The 24,496-nt window shown below is 43.9% G+C and overlaps 1 protein-coding gene across 2 annotated transcripts in view; it reads right to left on the bottom strand.

Moving 5' to 3' along the window:
* Nucleotides 1-24,286, bottom strand: part of SCML4 (Scm polycomb group protein like 4) — a 121,387-nt gene extending 97,101 nt beyond the window's left edge. Inside the window, exon 1 of one of the 2 annotated variants that reach the window (XM_003278921.4) lies at nucleotides 24,097-24,286. The gene's annotated coding sequence lies outside the window, so the exon portion shown is untranslated. The remainder of the gene's footprint in view (nucleotides 1-24,096) is intronic. The other variant, XM_003278920.4, reaches the window with a different exon arrangement.
* Between the last annotated feature and the right edge of the window lie 210 nt (nucleotides 24,287-24,496).

The following is a 24,496-nucleotide window of genomic DNA, read 5'->3' on the forward strand; positions in this document are numbered from 1 at the left end:
TTTCCCAGAGTCACAAGCCCTTTTCTCTATCTAGGGGCTATTCAAATTTGCCTACAATTGAGTTGGACTATTGCTGAGCTGCAGCTTTATTTAGATTGAGTTTACCTGTCGTTTGCCCAATACCCAATCAGTCTCATCTATTTTTTGTTTACCTTTGAAGTCAACTCCTGCAGGAGTCCCAGGATGCAAAAAACAGAAGAATGTTGGAAAAGATGTGATTTTTATCTACCTATTAGCCTCTCCTTCACTGGTCCTTTCTCAGCAAAATTCAGAAAGGGGGAGGTTTGGGGTCTTTTAAAAATGAATTTGTGTTTTTTGTGTATGTGTTTTGTGCCACTTAAGAATTTATTGCTTTTCAGCAACAAATCCATCTTTCTTTCCCCTCTGTGTGATACTCGGGCCCAATTCTACAGGCATTACTTCTTTGCCAGTTGGCTTAATGTTAGGTCCTGTCAATAGAGGGCATTGGAGACACACTGCAAGTCTAGAAGAGGAAAAAAGGACTTTTTCTTCTTCCAGTGTTGTATTTTTCTACTTGGTGGCAAGTAGATCAATAAGCAACGGTCCTGGCAGTGTTAAACAGAGGAGGACAGTTATTTGATTTAGGAGCAAATGCTCCCCAATATCAGTCAACTTGCCCTGTCCACGGACAGGAGTCCAAATCTCAACCTTGCAGGGGCTCCCCTCTTCCGAATTTCTGAGTTCCTTCATCATTTACTTTTCTTTCAACTTTCAGAGTAGTTACTGCTCTCTGCATTTACTACTTTAAGAGTTTTTATATTAAAACTTCCCTATTCCAATTGCCAATGTGGTTTATGTCTTCTGACTGAACCAGAGGGTCCTTCAGATTCCAGTCCCTTCTAGTAGCACATGCTGTTATGTAAAGCCCAACTGATTTCTCCTTGTAAATTCTCTGTCTATGGTAAGCCCACTCTTCCATTGCAGACCCAGGTCACACTCTCACTGTTCTCCAGACAGCACTATCTTTATACACACGATTCCCAACTCCTGTAATCCCTTCCCCACCTCCCTTTTCTGGCTAGGTACATACAAAGTCATCCTCCCAGATGGCTCAGAGGGCATCTCCTTGGCGAAACTCCAGCCCTCCATCCACCTATGCCTGCCTACCCGCCCCCCACCCCAGGTATGGAACCTATAACTCTGCTAATCCTACGAAGAGCTCATTTCTCTCCAGAATAGAGTCCGTCAAGATTTTTTTGTGTCCATTACTTTTCACTAGTGTCATAGAAAAGTATGGTTTTAATTTCTCCAGGTTTTTCTTGGGGCTTCCCAAGACCAAACGTCTTTCACATCCTTCTACACCCTAACTGTAAGCAGAAGCTTCTAGGTATTCTTGCATATGCAAAGAAAGTTCCTGGAAGGATATGTTGCTGACAGGGCGTAGGACTGAGAAATGTGGAATGGGGGTTAGCACATGGAGGGTGGAGGGAGAAATTCTGACTTTTGACTACAGTCTTCATTATTCATTTCTTTTTTTTTTTTTTTTTTTTTTTTTTCTGAGACCGAGCCTTGCTCTGTTGCTCAGGCTGGATCTCGGCTCACTGCAACCTCCGCCTGCCAGGTTCAAGCGATTCTCCTGCCTCAGCCTCCCGAGTAGCTGGGATTACAGACACCCACCACCACACCCGGCCAATTTTTTTTTTTTTTTTTGTATTTTTAGTAGAGACAGGGTTTCACCATGTTAGCCAGGATGGTCTCGATCTCCTAGCCTCATGATCTGCCCTCCTCGGCCTCCCAAAGTGCTGGGATTACAGGCGTGAGCCACCACGCCCGGCCTATTCATATCTTTACTCAACAAATATTTCTCAAGTGCCTCCTATGTGCCAGTGTTCTGGGCACTGAGGATACAGTACGAGCAACAACAAAAAGTCACTGTTCTCACGGAACTCATATTCGTGAGAGACAGACAATAAACAACCAAATGATATGCAGCAAGTTAGGTGATGATAAATATTACAAGAATAAATTAGATTAAAGGAGATAGAGCATGATGGCAGTGAGCATGTTATCTGACATTGATGGTCTTGGTCTCACTAAGGTATATTTGAGCAGAGACTTCAAGGAACTTAAAGCTATGGGCATATGGGAGTGAAAAACATTCCAAGCAGAGAAAGCAGCAAGTGCAAAAGTCCTGTGGTGGACAGTTCAAAGACAGTCAGGAGGCCAGGGTATTGGGTACAGAGTGACAGAGGGAAGGCGGGGTAGGAAATGGTGTGGGACAGAAGTGGGGGCAGAGCACAGAGTGTCTTTCAGGCCAGTTAAGAGCATTGGCTCTTTTTCTGAGCAAGGTGTGGAGTCACTGGGCATTTCTGAGCTGAGCAGAAATGTGATCTGACTCATTTAAAAAGGCTCACTCTGGCTGCTAGTTGGAGAGCACAGCTTTGTGAATTCTGTACTAATTTACTAATTTACATTTTAAACATGAAACGTGTGTGTGTGTGTGTGTGTGTGCACAACTTGTATAACTCAAAAATATAATTAAAGAAAAAGGTCTGCTACAAAATAAGCCCTGGCAGGGTGCCCATAGTTACTGGAGGCCAGGCCCCAGACCAGGCGCCCATGGGAAGGCAAGATGGGATCCAGGGCTCCATTCTCGATTTTAATTTCAGCCTTTCAGATGCAGGGTGCCCAAAGGAGAGTCTGGAGGGGCCAGGAGAGAATGTGGGCCAGAATCAAATGCAATATGTTGCAATTTGCATTCCAAGTATATCTAATTTTCAGAATCAAAACACAATATTTTATATCTATGTGTATATATGTACAGACACACACACACACACACACACCTATTTAATTTTTAAAATTGGCTTAGCTCTCCAAACATCTTCTCTTAGCAGAGAATATTATCCAGCTGTCCCTTTTTAAAAATCTCTGGAAAGGATAAAGTGTGGCAGCCAGGGCTGGGCTCACACCTGTAAACCCAGCACAATTGAGAGGCCAAGGCGGAAGGATTGCTTGAGCCTAGGAGTTTGAGACCAGCCTGGGCAACATAGTGAGACTCTACAAAAATTAAAAAATTAGCCAGGCATGATGGTGTGCCCCTGTGGTCCCAGCTACTTGGGAGGCTGAGGCAGGAGGATCTCTCGAGGCCTAGAGCTCAAGGCTGCAATGAGCTGTGTTCGCACCACTGTACTCCAGCTTGAGCAACAGAGTGAGACCCTGTCTCAAAACTAAACAAATAAAGTGGCAGCCAGAGCCCAAATGAGGGCTTTACACAGTCAGTCAACTCAGCTCATCCTCACAATAAGCCTGTGCTGGAGGCATTCCTACCTATTTTGCAGGTGAGGAAAAAATGGCTATAGGAAGCAAAAAGAGGGATCAGTAGGCTTGAGGGAGGAAGTGAGTACTGGAGAGTTAGGGGTGTGGAGCAGGCATGGGGTGGCTGTCAAGGGTGGTGCGATCAAAACCATATGGCCCCCAAATCTGAAACGTTCTCTATTTGGCCCTTTATAGAAAATGTTTACTAAAAGAACAAAGCTGGAGGCATCATGCTACCTGACTTCAAACTATACTACAAGGCTACAGTAACCAAAACAGCATGGTACTGGTACCAAAACAGAGACATAGATCAATGGAACAGAACAGAACCCTCAGAAACAACGCCACATATCTACAACTATCTGATCTTTGACAAACCTGACAAAAACAAGCAATGGGGAAAGGATTCCCTATTTAATAAATGGTGCTGGGAAAACTGGCTAGCCATATGTAGAAAGCTGAAACTGGATCCCTTCCTTACACCTTATACAAAAATTAATTCAAGATGGATTAAAGACTTACATGTTAGACCTAAAACCATAAAAACCCTAGAAGAAAACCTAGGCATTACCATTCAGGACATAGGCATGGGCAAGGACTTCATGTCTAAAACACCAAAAGCAATGGCAACAAAAGCCAAAATTGACAAATGGGATCTAATTAAACTAAAGAACTTCTCCCCAGCAAAAGAAACTACCATCAGAGTGAACAGGCAACCTACAAAATGGGAGAAAATTTTCCCAACCTACTCATCTGACAAAGGGCTAATATCCAGAATCTACAATGAACTCAAACAAATTTACAAGAAAAAAACAAACAACCCCATCAAAAAGTGGGCAAAGGACATGAACAGACACTTCTCAAAAGAAGACATTTATGCAGCCAAAAAACACATGAAGAAATGCTCATCATCACTGGCCATCAGAGAAATGCAAATCAAAACCACAATGAAATACCATCTCACACCAGTTAGAATGGCCATCATTAAAAAGTCAGGAAACAACAGGTGCTGGAGAGGATGTGGAGAAATAGGAACACTTTTACACTGTTGGTGGGACTGTAAACTAGTTCAACCATTGTGGAAGTCAGTGTGGCGATTCCTCAGGGATCTAGAACTAGAAATACCATTTGACCCAGCCATCCCATTACTGGGTATATACCCAAAGGACTATAAATCATGCTGCTATAAAGACACATGCACACGTATGTTTATTGCGGCACTATTCACAATAGCAAAGACTTGGAACCAACCCAAATGTCCAACAATGGTAGACTGGATTAAGAAAATGTGGCACATATACACCATGGAATACTATGCAGCCATAAAAAATGATGAGTTCATGTCCTTTGTAGGGACATGGATGAAACTGGAAATCATCATTCTCAGTAAACTGTCGCAAGGACAAAAAACCAAACGCCGCATGTTCTCACTCATAGGTGAGAATTGAACAATGAGAACACATGGACACAGGAAGGGGAACATCACACTCCGGGGACTGTTGTGGGGTGGGGGGAGGGGGGAGGGATAGCATGAGGAGATATACCTAATGCTAAATGACGAGTTAATGGGTGCAGCACACTAACATGGCACATGGATACATATGTAACAAACCTGCACATTGTGCACATGTACCCTAAAACTTAAAGTATAATAATAAAAAAAAAAGAAAATGTTTGCTAACCCCTCTACTACACCGTCAGCTCCATGAAGGCTAGGATCACACCCTACTTATCTTTTATTCTAAGACAGTGCCTAAAATACAGGGATAACAAAGTCTAAATGAATAAATGAGAAAACATCAGATATCATCTTTTTTAGCAGCAGGCTTATTCTCACTAATTGTGAGGAGGACTGAGATTGTGGCCTTTTGAAAGCATCACATCCTTCCATTTTCATACCTCCATTTAAATGAAAGTGAAGAATGGCAGCCACTGCTGAAATACTTAATACACCTGAAATCCTGACACTGGCCTGATTTTATGGGCCCTGATGTTTCTGTTACATGAAAGCTGTCAAACTACACTTGAAAACCCCAATTACACCCAGACTCAGCCAAAACCACATTTTCAACTTGACTCTGTGTTTTTAGAACTATAAATTTTCCAACTTAGCTCAGCGAAGAGTGACGTAAAGTTGTACATATGTGGTGAGCTGTTTTATAGGCCCTCAGATCTAAGAGCACAAAGCAGCTGTAATACTGGCAATGAGGCCTGATGAGAAACCAGCCTGGTTCTGAAATACAATATTCCTAATTATAATAAGAACAATGGCGTTGAAATTTGACAGACATTACCTCCGAGGAGAGCCAGGATGGACTGGGGAGTCACAGAGTCTGGGAGCCGAGGGATTGTCATGGAGGCCACGGTTATGAGTTCTTGAGCCATATATTCCTGTCAAGCTCAGACAAGTGGCTAAGGAGACACCACTTCTCTTCTCTTCTTTCCTCATTGAATAAGATAGGATTTACCACGGGGCCAGGTGATGCCACAGAGGCACCTGGGCCAACTGCCTTCTACTTTTCCCACACAACAAGGGTCCAGAAAGCTTCCAACTTCAGAGTCCCTTCTGAACTCAAGGATAATCAAAACAGAGATTTTCCCCCACTAATAAACAACGAGCAAGGGCTCAGCCTGACAATCCATATTATATTCAGAATGTTCAGCACATGCTCATCTGCTCCTCATAGCAACCTCTACAGGCTTCCTGGAGGAGGTGATCCTTGAAGGGCAGGAAGCTCACTTCTGGCCCATTGGACATTCATCTGACTTTGTGTCTCTGCACATTGGGGTGAATTATTCTACGTGCCCTGCCTATCATTGATGCTTAATAATTATGTGTCAGGCTCACTAATTAACAAATACAAGTAATGCCACCAACCGGTTTCTACTTCTCCACTGACATGGTGAGATCTATCAGCCACTACCCAGAGCATAGTGGGGATTCTGCTCCTTAATGCTGGCCTCTGGTGGGCCTACTACTCTGCACTGGGCCTTCCAGGACTTAGCATTGGGCCTCCAAAGCTGGCACTGGACCATCACAGAAGTGGCTGGCTTCGAGTATTTAGTCCCCAACCCAGCCTGGCACTGGGCCCCTTACCTCCAAATAATCCTGCGCTCTCCCACTGGAGCTCCCACCGCAGCCCCAGGACTCATGGTGAAAGAGGTGAGGATGGAGGTTTAGTGTGGATGGACATGGCCATTCCCAAAGCTACATCACTGACCCAAGGGCAGCTGCCATCTGTTTCTCCAGATTCTTGGCTGTTTGCCCACATGGTGCCTGCAGCTGGGCAGAGCTTCAGGCCCCACCCCATGAGAATGAACCGCCTGCCCGCTGGCAGAGTTGGCTCCCTCCACCCTGGGCTCAGGTGCTCCTGTGCATGAAATAGCTGGCAGCACCAGGGTAGGGAGAGGAGGGAAATTTAAATGAGTCTTAAGGGACTGGAAAAATAATTTGATGAAATGTTCCTAAGCTTTTTTTTTTTTTTTTTTTTGGCTTAATACCCATAAATTGCAGGGGCCATGTGTGCTAACAGCTTTTGATTTATGATGCCTTTATTGTTGCACTGTATTTAAGCCAGATGATGAAAAGGTAGCAAGAGTAAGAAGACCCTTTTACAAAATGCTTTGGGATCCATCATGGGGTCAAGCCATTTCTGTCAATCTTTGCCACCACTTTGTTAAAGCAAGGGCTCTGGGCGCTGACAGCTGAGTAGCTAATTGCTGTTGGACGCCAGCCCACCAGGCATCTTCCTCCTCCCCTTAGAAATTTTGCACTCCCTCCCCCAGGTCCCTTCCTCTAGCAAGACTTTTAATGGCCGCTGAGGGCCAGGAGGGAAGCTCGCCTTGGGTAAACTTTGAGGGGCCATGTCTTATCCAGCTGCCACAGCACAGAGATATTCCCAGGACCTCTAATTAAAATGCCTACAGTCCAACCAATATGCTCCTGTTTCATTGCTTAGGGGTTACAAAGCTCCCAGCAAATGCTAAACACAAATTAACAAAACGCTGTGTCAGCCTTTCTGGTCCCATTACAATGTTATTGTCATATTTATTAGCACAATTCCCTGTAGGACACTGGTAGAAATATCTAAAAAGTGAGTTAAGCACTCTCCTTGGCTATATGGGGAAAATGCTCTGCCATTTCCCTGCGGAGCACGTAAACTTTGTTTGCAATTTGTGCTCACAGCAACTCCCAGCCGAAGACAATCCATTCCTGTTCTTGTACGGAAAGGGGGCTACGTTCTCTCAAACTGTAATTATCTTCTATTCACGCTACTGTAAAATGACTAGGTTGTTGCCACTGCTTTTATTTCAAAGAACAGTTCTATTATCCGTTTACAAAATTTAACAACCTACAGCACTTCCATGAATTAATTACAGTCTGAGGGGAGCATAAACACAAACTTCACTGATCACGTTGTTCTAAATCACATTAGCCTAATTGCTTGATATTCGGAATTCAGTTGACTTTTGCACATCTCGCTCAGTTACTCCCCACCCTTTGTGTCTGTCTGACTGCCTGCTTCTGCACTGCTCTGCAGGGGATGGGATGTATTTTCCCCAGAGTCAGAGGAAAGCCAAAGGGGAAAAAAACCTCTTTGGAATGTTTCACAAGGAAGGAAAGATATGTTACTATGACAACTTGTTCTTGGCAACCACAATGACATACACCCCAAAACCTTCCGTCTTCCTCCTTGCCCATCAGAAAGATATTATCAAATCATGCAGCAAGAGAAGGTGAAGGTTCTAAACACTATATATAAAGATGGCACCAAGGCAGTCTGTGTGGAGAGCCAGGGTCCCAGGAGTCAAGTGAAGAGTGCTGGTTTGTTTTTTGTTTTTGTTTTTGTTTTTTCCTGGAGAGATGGGGGTCTCACCATGTTGCCCAGGCTGGTCTCAAACTCCTGGCCTCAAGCGATCCCCCCACTGCGGCCTCCCAAAGTGCTGGGATTACAAGCATGAACCACCGTGCCCAGCCTAGAGCGCTGTCTTGAAGGACATACAGAACTTCATCACATGAGAGAAGTGAGAAAAGAGAACTCCAGGACACGGGAAGAGAAAATGGAAAAATCACAGAGGCTTTGAGAATGTTCAGGGAAGGGCAAAAGGCTCATGTGGCCTTTTTCATTTCTATTTTTGCATATGTTTTATACTGTGCATAATGCATTAATGTAGTATGTATATAATCTATCAATATACATAAATATACATATGTTGGGGATGTGTACTCAAGAATATTTTAATAATTAAGTAATTATAAATAATATATATGTGTATTGGGATGATTTAACAGAGAACACAGGCAAAACATTTGGCAACCATCAGTATGAGCAATGGAATCTATCTGAGATTATTAAGCACTAGAGTGAGTAGATCAGTGCTATGGTTTGAATGACAGTGTCCCCTCCAAAATTCATGTTGAAATTTAACCCACAATGCAACAGTATTTAGAGGCGTGGCTTCTGGGAGATGATTAAGTCATGAGAGCAGATCCCTTAGTGCCCTTATCAAAGGGCTTGAGGTTGAAGAGAGCACTCTCTTGCCCTTCCACCCCTTCTGCCATGTGAGGACACTGCATTTGTCCCCTCTAGAGGACGCAGCAACAAGGCACCATCTTGTAAGCAGACAGCAGCCCTTTCAGCCACCAGTCCTGCTGGCACCTGGGTCTTGGACTTCCCAGCCTTCAGAACCTTGAGAAATCAATTTCTATTGTTTATAAATTACCCAGTCTGATGTATTTTGTCATAGCAATACAAATGGAGTAAGACTATCAGAACTACATCTTATAAAGATAAACTTGGTGCAACGTGTGAAGTGGGTTAAAGGGAGGGGAAAATATAGGCAGAGAAGCAGGGCAGGAGGCCATCATGGTGGTCCCTGTGAAGGGTGCTAATGAGAGCCTGAGGAAGGGCCACCAAGGGGTGGATGGAGAAAGGGAGAACGCAGAAAACTTTTTTGAAAGTAACATCCATCAGGACTTGTTTCCCAATTGGAAGCCATGGGGTGAGGAGAGTTTGGGATTCTAAAACTGTTATCTTGGATAGCTGGGGAAGCAATGATACCTTTAATGAAGACAGAATACAGGAGAAGGGGAAGATAGGGGAAGGGAGCAATGATGAGTTCAGTTTTGGAAACTTTGAGTTCAGGATGCCTGTGGAACAGGTAGGTGGAGATGTCCATTAAAACAGCTGAAGTTCAAAACCAGAATGGAGGTAGGCTAGTCGAGGAAGCCCTCAACTGCCTAACCCCTCACATAATTATTCACCTCCCTCTGTCTCTCTACTGACATCTGTAATCCCAGCACTTTGGGAGATGGAGGTGGGAGGATTGCCTGTTTTTCTTGGTTGCATTTTGTGTTTCCTGGTGTTCTCTACATTCATTGATCCCTCTGAAAAACCTGTGGGCATCTCTCTATGCCAGGCAGTGTGCTCATGTGGTCAGGGGGAGAGGGCAGTTAGCAAACAGAGAGAGGCTGGCTGCTCGTGGGCAGATAGAGAAGAGCCCTGGTGCTGGCCACTGTGAGCATCAGCCTTTGTCCTGGAGGCTCACACAATCTTGGGAGGTGTGAAGAAGAGGAGTCTGTGGCTATCAGGTAAGAAGACCAACTCCAAGGGTGCCCACGCTTGCTCTTCTCACTCTGGCCCTCCCCACACTGCCTGCCATACTGGGTGTGGCCCAGAATCACCTGGAAATCTTCAGTCAAGAGGCATCAAGTGGCATGTGGATAGAGAATGCCACCAGCAAAGCCCCAGGAAAATCACTGGTCCTAGGCAGGTTTGTTTGCTGGTGCCTCCTCTCATCGCATGGGATATACTTTGTGAACTTGCACCACTGTGGGCAGCAAAAAGGCAGAGGGGGCATTGAGTGGGAGCCAGAAAGGAAGAGATAGGTAGAGATTCCAGTTCTTCTTTAAAAGGGATCTGGAGACATCAGATCATCTCCTCTGCCCTGGGGTAGAGTTGAAACCTTCCTGAAGTCCCTTGGCTATCTGGAGTGAGTGCAGCAGGAATGTGAGTGGCCTAAAATTTAAAGAAATTGTAGGTGTTTGGTAAGTAATAATAGGCCATTATGAAACACATTTACCATTGATCACTTATAGGGAAATAGATTAAACTGTCAGATGAAATCTTAAAATAAACACTGTTATAAATTGAATTGTTACCCCCAACCCCAAAAATCATATATTGAAGTCGTAACTCCCAATGTGAAATGTAATTGGAGATAGAGCTATTTTATCTTTTTATAGAAATGGGGGTCTCACTATGTTTCCCAGGCTGGTCTACTCCGGGGCTCAAGCAATCATCCCACCTCATCCTCCCAAAGTGCTGGGATTACACATGTGAACCACCACTCCCTGCCTGGAGATAGAGCTTCTAAAGAGATACTTCAGCCTAAATGAGGTATTATAATAAGGATGGGGCCCTAATCCAGTAGGGCTGATGTCTTTATAAGTAAGAAACATCAGGAATGGAAGCATAACGAGGAAAGGCCGCATGAGGACAGTGAGAAGGCAGCCACGTGCAAGGCAAGGAGAGAGGCCTCAGAGAAACAAGAGCCACTAGCACCTTGATCTTGGACTTCTAGCTTTCAGAACTGTTAGAAAATAAATTTCTGCGTGTAAGCCATCCAGTCTGCAGGATTTTGTTATGGCAGCCCTAGCAAACTGATACAGCACTATAAAAACATTTTCTTCTTTAACACAGGAGCCAGATCACCACTGTTTCCATCCTATTAATATATAGGCAAAATAAATACAACTTGTTTTTGTGAATTTGCCTGTTTTCTTGATTGCATTTTGTGGCTCCTGGTGTATTTTATATTACTTTCTGAATCAGCCTACCCGTACTCCTCTCTCCAGCCCTACCACATCTTGTCTTTATAAGCAGTGGGTGCTTCCATCCCTGTCTCAGACAGCTGAAGACAGAGTGAGAGCAATAACAGGTATACTGATTTGCAGCACTTTGTGTAAGCTGAGGGCTGCCCCAAATGCCCCCATCAAAAGGCATCAGCCTAAACGGGAAAAAATGTGTCTTCTTCAATCCCCCTGAAGTTCCCCCTCAATGATTTTCTGTTCTGCAATGACATTTCCAGTCAAAGAGGCCAAAGAGATAAAACTGCTGACCTGAAGACTTTTTCTTCTGCTCCTGGGGGCAGTCTGGACACAAATTCACAGAGTGGGCAGTGGGGAAGTGAAATTGATGGTGCCAAACAGCATCATCTAAACAAGCAGAACCCAGAGGGGGACATGAAAACGTCCAGCTTCCTTTATGGCTGTGAGACATGGACCAGTCATGGCGTCTATGATGTCATATTTTAACCATCCCATCTGAACTGTTGAGCAGTTTCATCTGTGTCACCACTAAGCCAGATTTAACACTAAATAGTGAGAGGGTTTCCAACAATCTTGACTTCCAGGGCAGACGTTCTCTCACTAGAGGACCAAGTTTGTGTGACATGTGATCCTGTGTAGGAGCCAGCAGGGAGCCTTAACTGCAGTTCTATGGGCAGCCGAGGCACTGACAATAAACACAGTCGCCAGTGGTGGATTGCCAGGAAAGTCCCTCTCTCACGAGGGCAGCTGGAATTCTGAAGTCTGGCCCAAACATCCCCAGAACTAGTCACCACTAGGGACAGTCTCTAAAAGGTGCTCTGAAAATGAAAGATAACCTTCCCAGGAGACATTATGGAAAACAGTCAGAGGATCACAGTACCCATAGATGAACTGAACAATACCACCAGGGTTTCAGCTCCAAACCCTCCATACCAGAGACGGGGACAGGCTAGGGCTCAAAGCAGTGCTTACCAAGCTTCAGACCTGGGATGCCACCTTTGTAATATTTGCCTTGTCCAATAACTCCTCTGATGTTTAATTTTATGAGTCAACTAGATTGGGCCGTGGGTGCCCAGGTATTTGGTTAAACATTATTCTAAGTGTTTCTGTGAGGGTGTTTTTGGAAGAGATTAACATTTGAATTGATGGACTGAGTAAAGCAGATGGCAACCCATAACATGGGGAGACTTCACCCAATCCATCGAAGGCCTGAAAAGAACAAAAAGGCTGACCCTCCGTGGGGTAAGAGGGACCTCCCCCTGCCTGACTGCCTTCCAGCAGGGACATTTTCTTTTCCGCCTTTAGACTGAAACTAAAACATGAGCTCTTCTTGGGTCTCATGTCTGCTGGCTTTTGAACTGAACTATATCATAGACTCCCCTGCATCTCCAGCTTCCAATCACAGATCTCGGGACTTCTTGGCCTCCATAATCATTTGACCAACTCCTTATAGTAGAGCTCTTTACACACAGACACACAGACACACACACACACAGACACACACACACACACACACACCCTATTGGTTCTGTTTCTCTGGAGAACCCTAACTAGTACACCTCCTGCATTCCTAATATTTACTAAATCTTTAAATGGCCTATTTAAATAAATACATTTTAATGAAACTTTATGTCACACTTATAAATTCAAATCACATGTTTATTGTTAAAAATATAAATTTAGGCTGGGCACGGTGGCTCATGCTTATAATCCCAGCACTTTGGAAGGTGGATGCAGGAGGATGGCTGGAGTTCAGGAGTTCGAGACCAGCCTGGCAACATGCTGAAGCCCCGTCTCTACCAAAAATACAAAAAATTAGCTCGGGGTGGTGGTGGGCGTCTATAATCCCAGTTACTCAGGAGGCTGAGGTGGGAGGATGGCTCGAGCCTGGGAGGCAGAGGCTGCAGTGAGCTGAGATCGTGCTACTACACTCCAACCTGAGTGACAGAGTGAGACTCCATCTCAAAAAAAATTTTATATATATATATATATATATATACTGTAAAATTAAATACACATTAAAGTAACAGTGCCCACTGAAAACACACTTCATTCAGATGGTGTGACTGGATACATTTTGAAGGTGGAGGTGGGGAATGGTTTACAGAATGGTCATGGAACAAAACTTCTCTCTCTCATTTCAATCTCTACCAAATGGAGGTCAACTATATTTTATAGTGAATCTTTGCCTACTATTTCGGGAGGAAGATCGTTCTTTCTTAGGCATCAAAAATAAGGCACAATACAACATAAAGAATGCCATGATTACACGCTGCGGTTATCAGTAGCTGCATTAAAAACAAGTTCAAACTTGGTAGCTTCTCATAGCTCACCATTTTGTGAGTTCACAGAGGCTTGCCTGGGCAGTTTGTCTGTGATCTGTGTGGCAGCAGCTAGGGTGGCTGGGACTTGGTGGTCCACATCCAGGATGGGTTCTTCACCCATGTGTCTGATCCCTCCATGTCTCCTGCCTCTTTCTCTCTGTGTCTCTTGCTACAGAGCCTCTCCATGGGCCTTTGGCTTCTCACTGCATGGCAGCCTCAGGGCAGTGGTGCCCCGGGCAGTCCCATGGTGACTCAGGGTTCCAAGAGCTAGCATCCAAAGAACCAGTAGAGCTGCAAGCCTCCATATATCCATCCTGGAAGGTCACTTCCACCAATCCTAAGAGCCAAGCAACACATGCCAGTCAAGGAGAGGGGAGTTAGACCCCACATCTCCATGGAAGGAACGTCAAAGAATCTGTAGCCATTTTTATTCCCTTACCTCGTTCTTATGTATTGAACAAGGAGAAAGTCCTCAGAATGGGGTTTCAACAGCATGGGTAAAAATGTTCACTGTGGACTTTGGGAGGCCGAGATGGGTGGATCACAAGGTCAGGAGATCGAGACCATCCTGGCTAACATGGTGAAACCCCGTCTCTGCTAAAAATCCAAAAAAATTAGCCAGGCGTGGTGGCGGGTGCCTGTAGTCCCAGCTACTCGGGAGGCTGAGGCAAGGAGAATGGCGTGAACCTGGGAGGTGGAGCTTGCAGTGAGCCAAGATCTCGCCACTGCACTCCAGCCTGGGCAACAGAGTGAGACTCCGTCTCAAAAAAAAAAAAAAAAAGTTCACGGTGGAGCCACTTAATTCAAGTGGCAGGTCAGACTGGTAAAAAGGTGTGAGTTTTAGAGTCAGACACATCTGAATTTGAGACCCAGTTATACCACTTAACAGGTGATCTTGGTACAGTTGTTTAAGCTCACTGAATCTCTGCCTTTTGGTCTGTGACATGGAATGGTGGTGTTTCTGGGCTGCTGTGTGGGTACCCACAATGACTGCAACATCGCAGTCCCTCAGTAGTGTTAATCATTTTAAGTTGACTTACAGAATAGTGAGGATTTTACAAAGGTGTTTTTTTTCTTTGTTTGTTTGTTTGTTTTTAAGACAGGATCTTACTCTGTCACCCAGGCTGGAATGCAGTGGCACAATCTTGGCCCACTGCAACCTCCGCCTCCCAGGTTCAAGCGATTCTTGTGCCTCAGCCTCCTGAGTAGCTGGGATTACAGTGTGTGCCACCACACCTGGCTAATTTTTGTATTTTTAGTAGAGACGGGATTTCGCCACATTGGCCAGGCTGGTCTCGAGCTCTTGGCCTCAAGTGATCCACCGCCTTCAGCCTCCCAAAGTGCTGGGATTACAAGTGTGAGCCACCATGCCAGGCCGTACAAAGGCGCTTTCTAAAATACCATATGTATGATAAAACCTATGCATAATCTGAAGGAGACTGACACATGATAGAAAGGGTCTTCTCATTTAGCTTAAAACTACAGTTTTCAGAAGAAATTCACTAGCAAGCATCTTGCTAGAATGTTAGGGGCACCCCAAAGTTCCTGCCATGATCTTTGAGAGGGCTCTGCATAGTGATCATATAGGAAACTGGCAAAACAGACCCAGCTCTTTTCTAAGCCTTAATTAATCAGAATGCTCAGGGAGACAGGAAAAGGTAAAATGAGTGGCAGCTCTGATCCACAGGTGCTCAACAGTGATGGTAACAGCTTCTGCAGAGGGGCATTTTGGAAATGTGTCAGTGATGGTTGTATCTGATACAATGCTGGGGGCAGAGTGGGCATTCCTGCCACTTAGAGGCAGAGACCAGGGATGCTCGGTGTCCCTCAGTGGATGGAGCAGTACCACACAATGAAAGCATTGTCTTGCCAAATAGAAATACCCCGCTTTTCTGAACCTGGGACTAACTTATTTTACAAATAAGCAATATGTAGTTCTGCTCAGCTGTAATAGACACTTTACACTTTATTTTCCAGGAATGCCATTAGTGCATAAATCAAAGGAAGACTGTTTATTTTCTTCAGAATTCCAAGAGTTGTGTATCATTTTGGAAAATCACACCACCCGCAGCAGCTCATGTTATCTGAGTCACCAATCCCACTCCTCTGACTTCGACTGCATTGGAGGGGTGGCCCAGCCTGAGCTTCTGGGGGCAGGTGTCAGCCCCGATCACTTCGTTCTGTTGCCCAGAGGTGGGTGCCTGCGTTGGAAGTAATTAGCAAATACTTTGTCTCATTCTTCTTTATATTTCGGTTATGATATTATATTAATTTTTCTTAAAAATTATGGGTGTGAGTGAGTCATATTATCCAGGAATTTCACCTCAGAATTGTAAACCAGGTGCTTGAATATATTTGCAATAAAAATGGGGGTTGGGTCTGACAGGCCTAAAAGCTCACTGCTTTAAAAGAAATTTTCTGTGGATCAAAAATGCCTTTCCAAGTGGAAACACCAGGGAATCATTTCCTTTCTGGAACCTGCCGGACCTGGAGCAGCCCTGCCAGGCGGAGCAGGAGAGGCTGGCACTGCAGCATGAAAGAGCTCTTTCTCTTCAGCCCTCACAGGTGAAAAGACACGGACGCCCCAGCCACTGCTTAAACAGGAGGAGGAAAGACTCACAGACTCCTACTATCAGATCACTCACACTTCCAACGCAGGCACCCGCCTCTGGGCATGTGGCCCTCAATAAGTTAGTTATGTATAATATAAGCCTCAGTTTCCCCATTTGTATGTTGGCAGTAAAAATAGCCCCTCCTGTATTGACTTCCCTGTGTGGATCAAATACGATAAGTAAGATAAACCATGTTTCATGCTTCCCTCCACATCCCTGAGCACATAATGCTCAATTGATGCAAATGTGTATTATCATCCGTATAGCATTTATGGTTTACAAAGCCCTTTTCCACGTACTGTTTCCTTTGGACAATTCAGCAGTGGGGACTGACAGGAAGAACATCTCCAGGGAGGAGAGGAGGCTCGGGGATGCCATGATACTTGCCCTAGGTCACACTGCTGGCCATGAAAATGGCTTTTCTGAATTGGAATCCGTGTGGCTCCATTTAGATGGATTCTGTGCAGCTCTGAAGACACAAGTAGGCTCTCAGAGGAGGAAGAAGCTACTGGAGAAGAAAGGTAGGAAATTGCTAACAACTGGAGCTTCCTAACAATGGAAGGGTAGAGTCTTGCGCTGTCTGCCTCCTTCCAAGACGTTAGCAGGGACATTGGGCCTTGACCTGGGAGAGAGGCCTTGAAACTCATCTGGTCTAAGAATCCAGGCTTCACTTCGAGATCACTTCTCAGAGTACAGGTTTTTGCTTTTAACTCTTTCCTTGAATGTTAGATGTTTTTCCCTCAAACATATTGTTTTAGTTGTCATTTTAACTTTTCCACAGAGGAGTGAGCTAGCTGGAAAATGGTCTGGGACTTCAGTGGCACCATGGTTCCAGCATAAATTCTCCTTACTCTGTTTTAAATCTGCACTCTCAGGGATGAGAAAGAAAACCCCTGAAACTGATGTTCAATTCACAAAGTACACAGGCAGAATACAGGAAATCTCTGCCAAAGCGTGGCCTGGGTTTGCTTAACTTTGTCCTGGAAGTTCCATAACCTGTGTTATCTGCTGTTAAAAATTTACAGGGACCAGCTGAGTCTTTGGGCCAATGGAATTTTTTTTTTCTTCAGGCATGAAAATGTCAAGTATAGTCATAAAAACAATGACCTAACCTGTGTCCAGAAATATGGTTTCTAAACAATTATACTTCCAGTTAACCTCACACTACCGTGGTCCCAAACCAATGAATAAGAACCCAATTTCTCAGCATTTGACCTGAACAGAGATTTGGGCTGCTTCCAGGGAAATGCATGTTAGACAAACCTTTCTGAATGTACCTTTTTCTAGGCCAGGTGCAATGGCTCACGCCTTAATCCCAGCACTTTGGGAGGCCAAGGTGGGCAGATCACCTAACGTCGGGAGCTCGAGACCAGCCCGGCCAACATGGTGAAACCCTGTCTCTACTAAAAATACAAAAATTAGCTGAGCATGGTGGTGGGTGCCTGTAATCCCAGCTACTTGGGATTCTACTTGAGGCAGGAGAATCTCTTGAACCTGGGAGGCAGAGGCTGCAGTGAGCTGAGATCGCACCACTGCACTCCAGCCTGGGCGACAGAGGAAGACTTCATCTCAAAAAAAAAAAAAAAATTCACTGAATGTACTTTTTTCTTATTCTACTATCAGATCACTTCTAGTTGATTTATTCTTCTTTACTAGGTTCATGCCAAATGACTTCTAACTAAAAGAGAGGGCCCTAGAAAGAAAGAACCAATCTTCTATACCATCATATCACTGGCCCCTACACATTCTCACACATATCACCTCCCAAATCGAGTACTACCTTCACATCCCTGGAGAGAGCTTATACTCACCTGGTCTCATTAAAGCAACACACGGTTGTACAGTTTCTCACTGTGGGACCAATTAACCATTTCCACATCAGGCACCAACACAACCCCACCATGCCGTTTGCCCTCTTTATTTATGTTAAGTCTCTAGTACTAATTATGTTAAGACACTCAAAACAAGAGCTATATTTTCACACCGTGGGTGGTGATTTCGAGCATTAGAACCAGCTTTTTCCCCGCACTGTTTCTATGCTTTGTAATTTGCATACCAAAATTTAAAGCTATCTACAGCTTTCCACTTGAAGCTTTTTTGCAAATGAGGTCTTAAAAGTGATACAGCCGAATATGCTCGGGCACCTTTGGCATCTGAAAGGGGAAATTCCCAATACAAGGGGCAGTGTGCAGATGGCTGCTGGGTTGACTCCTAAGTCTCAAGGCAAACTCCCCCAGCACAGGCCACAGTGGTAACAGCATGAACCAAATCTTGCTTGAATCCAACAAATGGCCACAGATTTCTCATGACTGAAAAAATAACAGAAATCTATTCCCACAGTGGAATTTGTCACTGATCAATAAACCCAATGCATTGTGCAACATTTGTGATTATTCTCTTTCGAATCAACAGCATGTCTTAATAGCTAATTGTTTAATAAAGCCTTGACATCACCAAAATTTCCCAATAATGAGGGCACTAAATCCTAAAGAACTGTGAAGGAAAGAGGTCAGCCTCTTTTTTGGAAGGCTACAAGGAATGAGAATGATTCTTATAGTCCTATAATCACTCAGAAATGGTTAGGCCCAAAGGAATTAAGTTACATGACCTCCAAATCCTGTCTCCAAAACCAAAAGCATGAATGTCCTGGCATAGGCTTTCGCCTTGTGTTTTTCTCTTCGATTCTTCCTTTCCTCATTCACCAAGGCAGACTCCTTGTCAAAACAGGATTAAAATCCTGAGGCCAGCCCCTGGCCGACTTGAAGGCTGCATCCAAGGCAGGGCCTTGGACATGGCGGCTTCAACTGTTTCGTGGGCCTGGTGAGAGGGGCAGGCCCTGGCTCTAGACACCAGGGAAAAACATACTCCTTAGTGTTCAACCCTGGTTTTCTCATCAGAGCGATGATGTCCCAGGATGACCTGTGGACAAAAGAGGACAGGAGAAGAGAAAATATTTTCTTCAATTCAAAAGAAAAGGCCCCTATGGTCTATGAGCTGACAGCTGTATGGTACTCATAGCTATTACTGAATCCTTTCTGAACTGCACCAGGGGTACAAGAGGGAGAGTGAAGGTCTAGTGCTCGGTTGGAAGGGAGAAGGAACAGGCTCCCTTCTCTTTGTTTTATCCCACTGCCTCTTTGCTCCATACCACTTTCCCCTGGCTGGATTTAGACCCAGCCAAGGCAATTCTTTGCTTTGCCCAGCTCAGCACTTGTTCCCAAGTTGAGTACTCATCTTCATGGGAGCCTGCACATTTCTTTATGATTACTTTCAGGCCATATGTTTCTGTTTTGAAACAATGAGGGCTTCTCTATAATGATCAGCACAGGGAGAGGAAAAGGGCAAGGGCTTTGGTTACCAAATATTCAGCTCCCCAAAGTTGAGTCACCATTGCGGGGCTAAGCAGACAACATCACCACCTTTCAAAGCACAGTGTTGACACTATTTTTTCCTGGCATACTAATTTTCTCATAACAGCCTGCTCCACTCCTCTGCTTCTGTCTTGCATGTTTTCTGGAGAAAGTAAGACCTCCTCAGCTCAGCCAATTTCTCAAAAGGCTAAGACAGCCTGGCTGCAGGAATTGCAATCATTCTTGAAAATCAGCAATGGTGGGTTGCATTTATCTGATCAAAAAATGCAACTGCCAAAAAAAAAGCACATCTACCTCCCCACAAATGAAAATTTAGGTAGCATGTGTCTAAGTTAGTGGCAGAGTAAGAGGAGTTTATATGGTTTCTTATCACTGGACTAAAACACAACTAGTAAAACTGGTATAGTAATAGTCACCCCGGGAAATACGCAATGCGGATATCAAAATCTACTCCCATTACTTCAGAGTGTCAAATGGACTGAGTGGAATGACTTTTCAGCTTAATACAAAGTGAGAACTGCCACTGGGTAATAAATTCCTTTCTGTCCTAAAATAGTAGCGCAAGAAATAATCATCCCAAGAAGCAAGAGGTGTTTTATCTCCTCCACAGCAGCAAAGGGCTTCTCCTGATTGCTAAGTGCTGATTTATTCCAGAATGCACAATTGCAGCTTGCTGCTGGTCTCCACCCCATCCGCCTGAAGGCAGGGATGTTCTTGTCTGTGTCAGAATTGCCTGCTTAACCCAGCAGGAAGCCTTGTCACCGGTATCCAGCCCTGGCCACGTCTCTTGGCTGAGAGAAGCAGGAGCCCAGCAATGCTAACATTTGAAAGATCCAGAGGGAAGAGAGGAGGCTGACTTTTGAAGGGATGATCTTCATCCATCACCACTTGCCCTCCAGATGCTATACCCAAATAGCAGTGTCCCTCCTGAGGCTGTCCCTGAATGCCACCCACCAGTGACCAGCAGCACTGGGAGGGGTGTGTGTGTGTGTGCATGTGCATGTCTGAGAAGGGCAGGCAGGCTGCTCTGCAATGCTGAATGCTCCTGTCTGTGCCTCTTCAGACATTAATATATGCAGATCAGAAGAAGCTAAATTCCAAGCCTCTGTAAGCATGTCCAAAATGGCCCTCTTGCCCAAAGTGCCTCTTCAAGTCTCAATCTAAAGATCAGCATTTGACAAACCACGGGTGAGAGTTTGCAAAAACATGAAGGAGTGAGCCCTTGCCAGAACTGAAACCAAGACGAGTGCAACAACAATGAAAAACGCTTAGAACCCACGGGCTGGCAGCCAAGGCATTTGGACTTGGTATGGGCGTATCAACAAATGCAGGGTTCCCCACAGCGATTTATAGCAGAGACTCTAGTAGAGATTTACAGCAAACTGGAGTACTGCGCTCTTGCAAATGCAGAAGTTTGGGGTGGGGAAAGGTAGAAAAGAAAAAAAAGAAGAAAGAGAAAGTGACATATTCAAATGCAATTCAAACATTCCAAGCTGCTCTTTTGACGTCAGAAATTTTACCATGATTTGGGTGATCCTAATGGTCTGTGGACCACGTTGGAAAATGTCACAATAGATGTTTGAGTTAAAATCCAGTAGGTTTGCCAAAAGACCAATTGTTCAAAATTGGCAGCATTCCAGAGAACTTACTAGGCTGTGTACTGCCCCGGGGCTGAGAGAACTGCTAATTCCAGAGAAATTTAATTATCACCTTATTGATAAAAGGGCAATTTTTAAAGCTTGTGGTGTGGCTTTTGTGACTCATTAATTAAAATTTAGAGTAATTTACTAGATACCCTGGTGGCTTCTGTTACATTATATCTGTACCAAGCCGTTTAATGTCTCTCCCAGGGGCTATTTTTAATCCCCCTCTTCTCTCCTCACCTGTCTGCTTTTGAAGGCAATGAAAACATTAAAAAACGTGTAAATCTAAAACTAGCCTTTTGAGAGATTGCAGAATTAAGAAATAAGATGTCCAGGGAGGCATTTTTTAAAAGTTTCTTCTTAGAAACGTCGAATTTTCCCACCAAAAGAAAGAAGCTTGTGTGATCACACCAAAGGCAACTGCTTTCACAAACTTCATCCGCAAAATGTTAGACAAGATTTTATGCTCCACGATAATCAGATTAAAAGAGGGTCTTTTCTCATCTCCTTTCCCTTCTTTCCCATTCCATCCCCAAATAAAATCTGAGGGCTCAGGGGAAGAATGACATTGGAGATGCTTGGTAACCTAAGGCTTCCAGCCCAGTGAGGGGTAGCATCGCCTGCCACGCTCTTCAGGACTTGTGGAGTGGGATGGGCACATCCCTGGCATCTTACCCATGTGATATTGAGGTTTCCAAGGGCAGGGACTTGGGGAGGAAAATTGTCCTGCAGGGCCCCTGTGAGTGCCTTTCAAGCTCCAGCCACCACCTCTGCCTGGACCAAAAGTTCTTTAAGGTGCGTGTCATAAAGGATGCGTGGACACGTGTGTGACGTGTCCTCAGGCCACACAAAATTATAAACAGACCTACAAAGCACTCTAACATTTAAGCCCCCAGACTCCCAGAAAGGTTATTCCTGTCCGAGCATTCCTTCTTATGATTTCAGGGAACTTCGTTATGTTTCCCTAAACGTATTGAAGTGAAGTATTTGAGATGCAAAATTGAGATTAAAAATACATAAACAGCAGAGATGATTTTCTCATCATTTCAAATTTTAAAAATTAAAAAAGTCTATCTTTGTACTTTGGGGTAGTGCTTGAATTTTTTAATAGGAAAATGTTACTGAGTATTTTTTTAAAGTCAATATTGTTTTGAACTTTCATTATAAAAGTTCTTGCAGCAAGTGACAGTATTTGGGTCTGGCTTGTTTTCCGTGGGCTGAGCTGCTTAGCTTACCTGCTGCTTGCTAGAGGAGACAGCCTTTCACCCTCGCCCCCAGGAGTCAAGAACCAGAAAGTGAAACTGCTTCTGCTGGTTTCCCTCGCCTCGAAAACACACCACCAAAAGCAAAGAAATGATGAAAAGCAACTTACTCTTGTTTCACTTATTGTTTTCTTGTTTTTCTATTACCGTTCATTTACTCTTTTCTTTTTTTACTTTTTTTTGTTTTGCAGCAAAATAAAAGTAATTTTGGGGGCACAGGGAAGAAATGTAAACACGTTAAACATGAAAGAACTGGATTTTTGTGGGCTTTGCACTTTTGTTATAATTCCACAAATGAAGCAAACTGATGAATTTACCAAAATATTTCAGAGCTCATCTGCATACACAATTTAAAGAGCTAAAGAAAACACATTCATATTTTTTAAAAATTCTGTCAAAAAGCCTGTTTAAAAGTTATAGTTTGTGAAGCCACCAATTTCCCTAAAACTGAAGATTCTGTGTTAACCTTTTATTTGAGTTTAGATGATCACGCAGTACCGATTTTCTAGATAATCTTTACCCAGCTGCTGTTGCTCAAATAGCCCCTCATTTTTTCAGACTAGTTCTACCAAGCACCACAAAAAATGCTCCACACAAATATTATACCCCCCACATAGTTTAACACACTAAGAATTCCTTTGTAGTTATTTCTACATTTTTATGCTTTCACTCCGGATATTCTATTTTGCTTTAAAAAAAAAAAAAGTGGAGAAAAAAAGCAGCTATATCCCTCATTCTTCAAAAATGGTTCCTCTGGTTGAAAAGAAAGAAAAACAGCATACAATAAACACCCCGATTCTGAAGTGCCTGGATTACTTTCTCAAGTACTGTAGTGTCTGAGATCAGCAAAAAACCACTTTCTCAGAAAGCCACTGATTGTCTAACCCTCATGAGGACTGTCATGGAATCTAGAGACAACACGAGGAGACACCTCTCATTCACGATCACAGATAGTGGAAAGAACTTTGACTCAAGCACCTCAACTCAGCAAAACAGCTCAGCAGCCTGCACCCTGGCCTCATCCACCGCTCCTGTCCAGCCACCAAGCAACCTGGAGAGGACCCCTCATGCTTTGGGAGGAGCACGTGGAACAGTGCTCCACCTGGGAAGGAGGTGATTTGAGCTTGGGAAAACTGCCGCTAATACGCCATAGTCACCAGTTTTTTTCCCCAAAAACGAATTAAAACCAGAAACTAGCAATAAATATTATTCTTATTTATGCCTCATAAATTAGGAAAAACCAGCACAAAGACATGTGAAATATTTGAAATAAAATTAAATTTAAAAAACACTTTTACATGTTCATAACATACCAATTTTAATAACCAAATTTTAGGTAAATATTTTTATCCCAAGACATACTACAATTTTTTTTAAATTAAAAAGCAAAACAAAGCAAAATTATCGTGAAGGGAAAAAAATAACTAACCGGTTACTTGAGTTCACATTTGGAAAAAAATAACTTTCTAGGTATTTAAATGCAGAGTTAAAGAGTAATGAACATGTATATAGCCCAAATTTATAAACTATATAATTCAATGTTACATTTTCCCCTCTGAGATCTGGTTAATAAATTAAATGCTGTACTTTGCATATGAGGAACTAAAGTTTACCTACTGGACTCAGTGGTTTTAGGGCAGGACACTCTTGTGCGTTGCCATAGAGGTAGGCATGCAATCCAGAAAAAAACTAAAACAGGTAACCTGTCATGCTGACGGTTACAAGAAAAAGATCCCGTGTCAACGGCACGCCTCCAGTTGTGCATCTCCCTTACCTACAGCTTGTTCACCAGAGCCCTGAGCAGGTTGTTTACCAGGTCGGGAGTGTTGACTCAGAAGACAGATGACTTTCAGCACATGCAAACCGAGTATTGCAAAAGCTATCTTCCACCCGTTAGTAGCTCACAGTTAGTCTCCAGTAGCCCTGCGCTCCAGCTGCAAACATCTCATTAGACTAATGCATTCAGCACAGGCAGAAAACTCGATTTACCATAGCTACAGCAATGAATTTCCATTACGATGACAGCTTCAACCACATCATGTCCGGAAAACCAGCCAACCACTGGCTTTTAAAGAACACACACATTTTACATGCAGAAAACGAGGCCTGTGTGTGTGTGTGTGTGTGTGTGTGTGTGTGTTTCATGTTTCCTTCCTCTTAGCAGCCTAAGAGAA

Source organism: Nomascus leucogenys, chromosome 3 (genome assembly GCF_006542625.1).
Source record: "Nomascus leucogenys isolate Asia chromosome 3, Asia_NLE_v1, whole genome shotgun sequence".
Classification (NCBI taxonomy): domain Eukaryota; kingdom Metazoa; phylum Chordata; class Mammalia; order Primates; family Hylobatidae; genus Nomascus; species Nomascus leucogenys.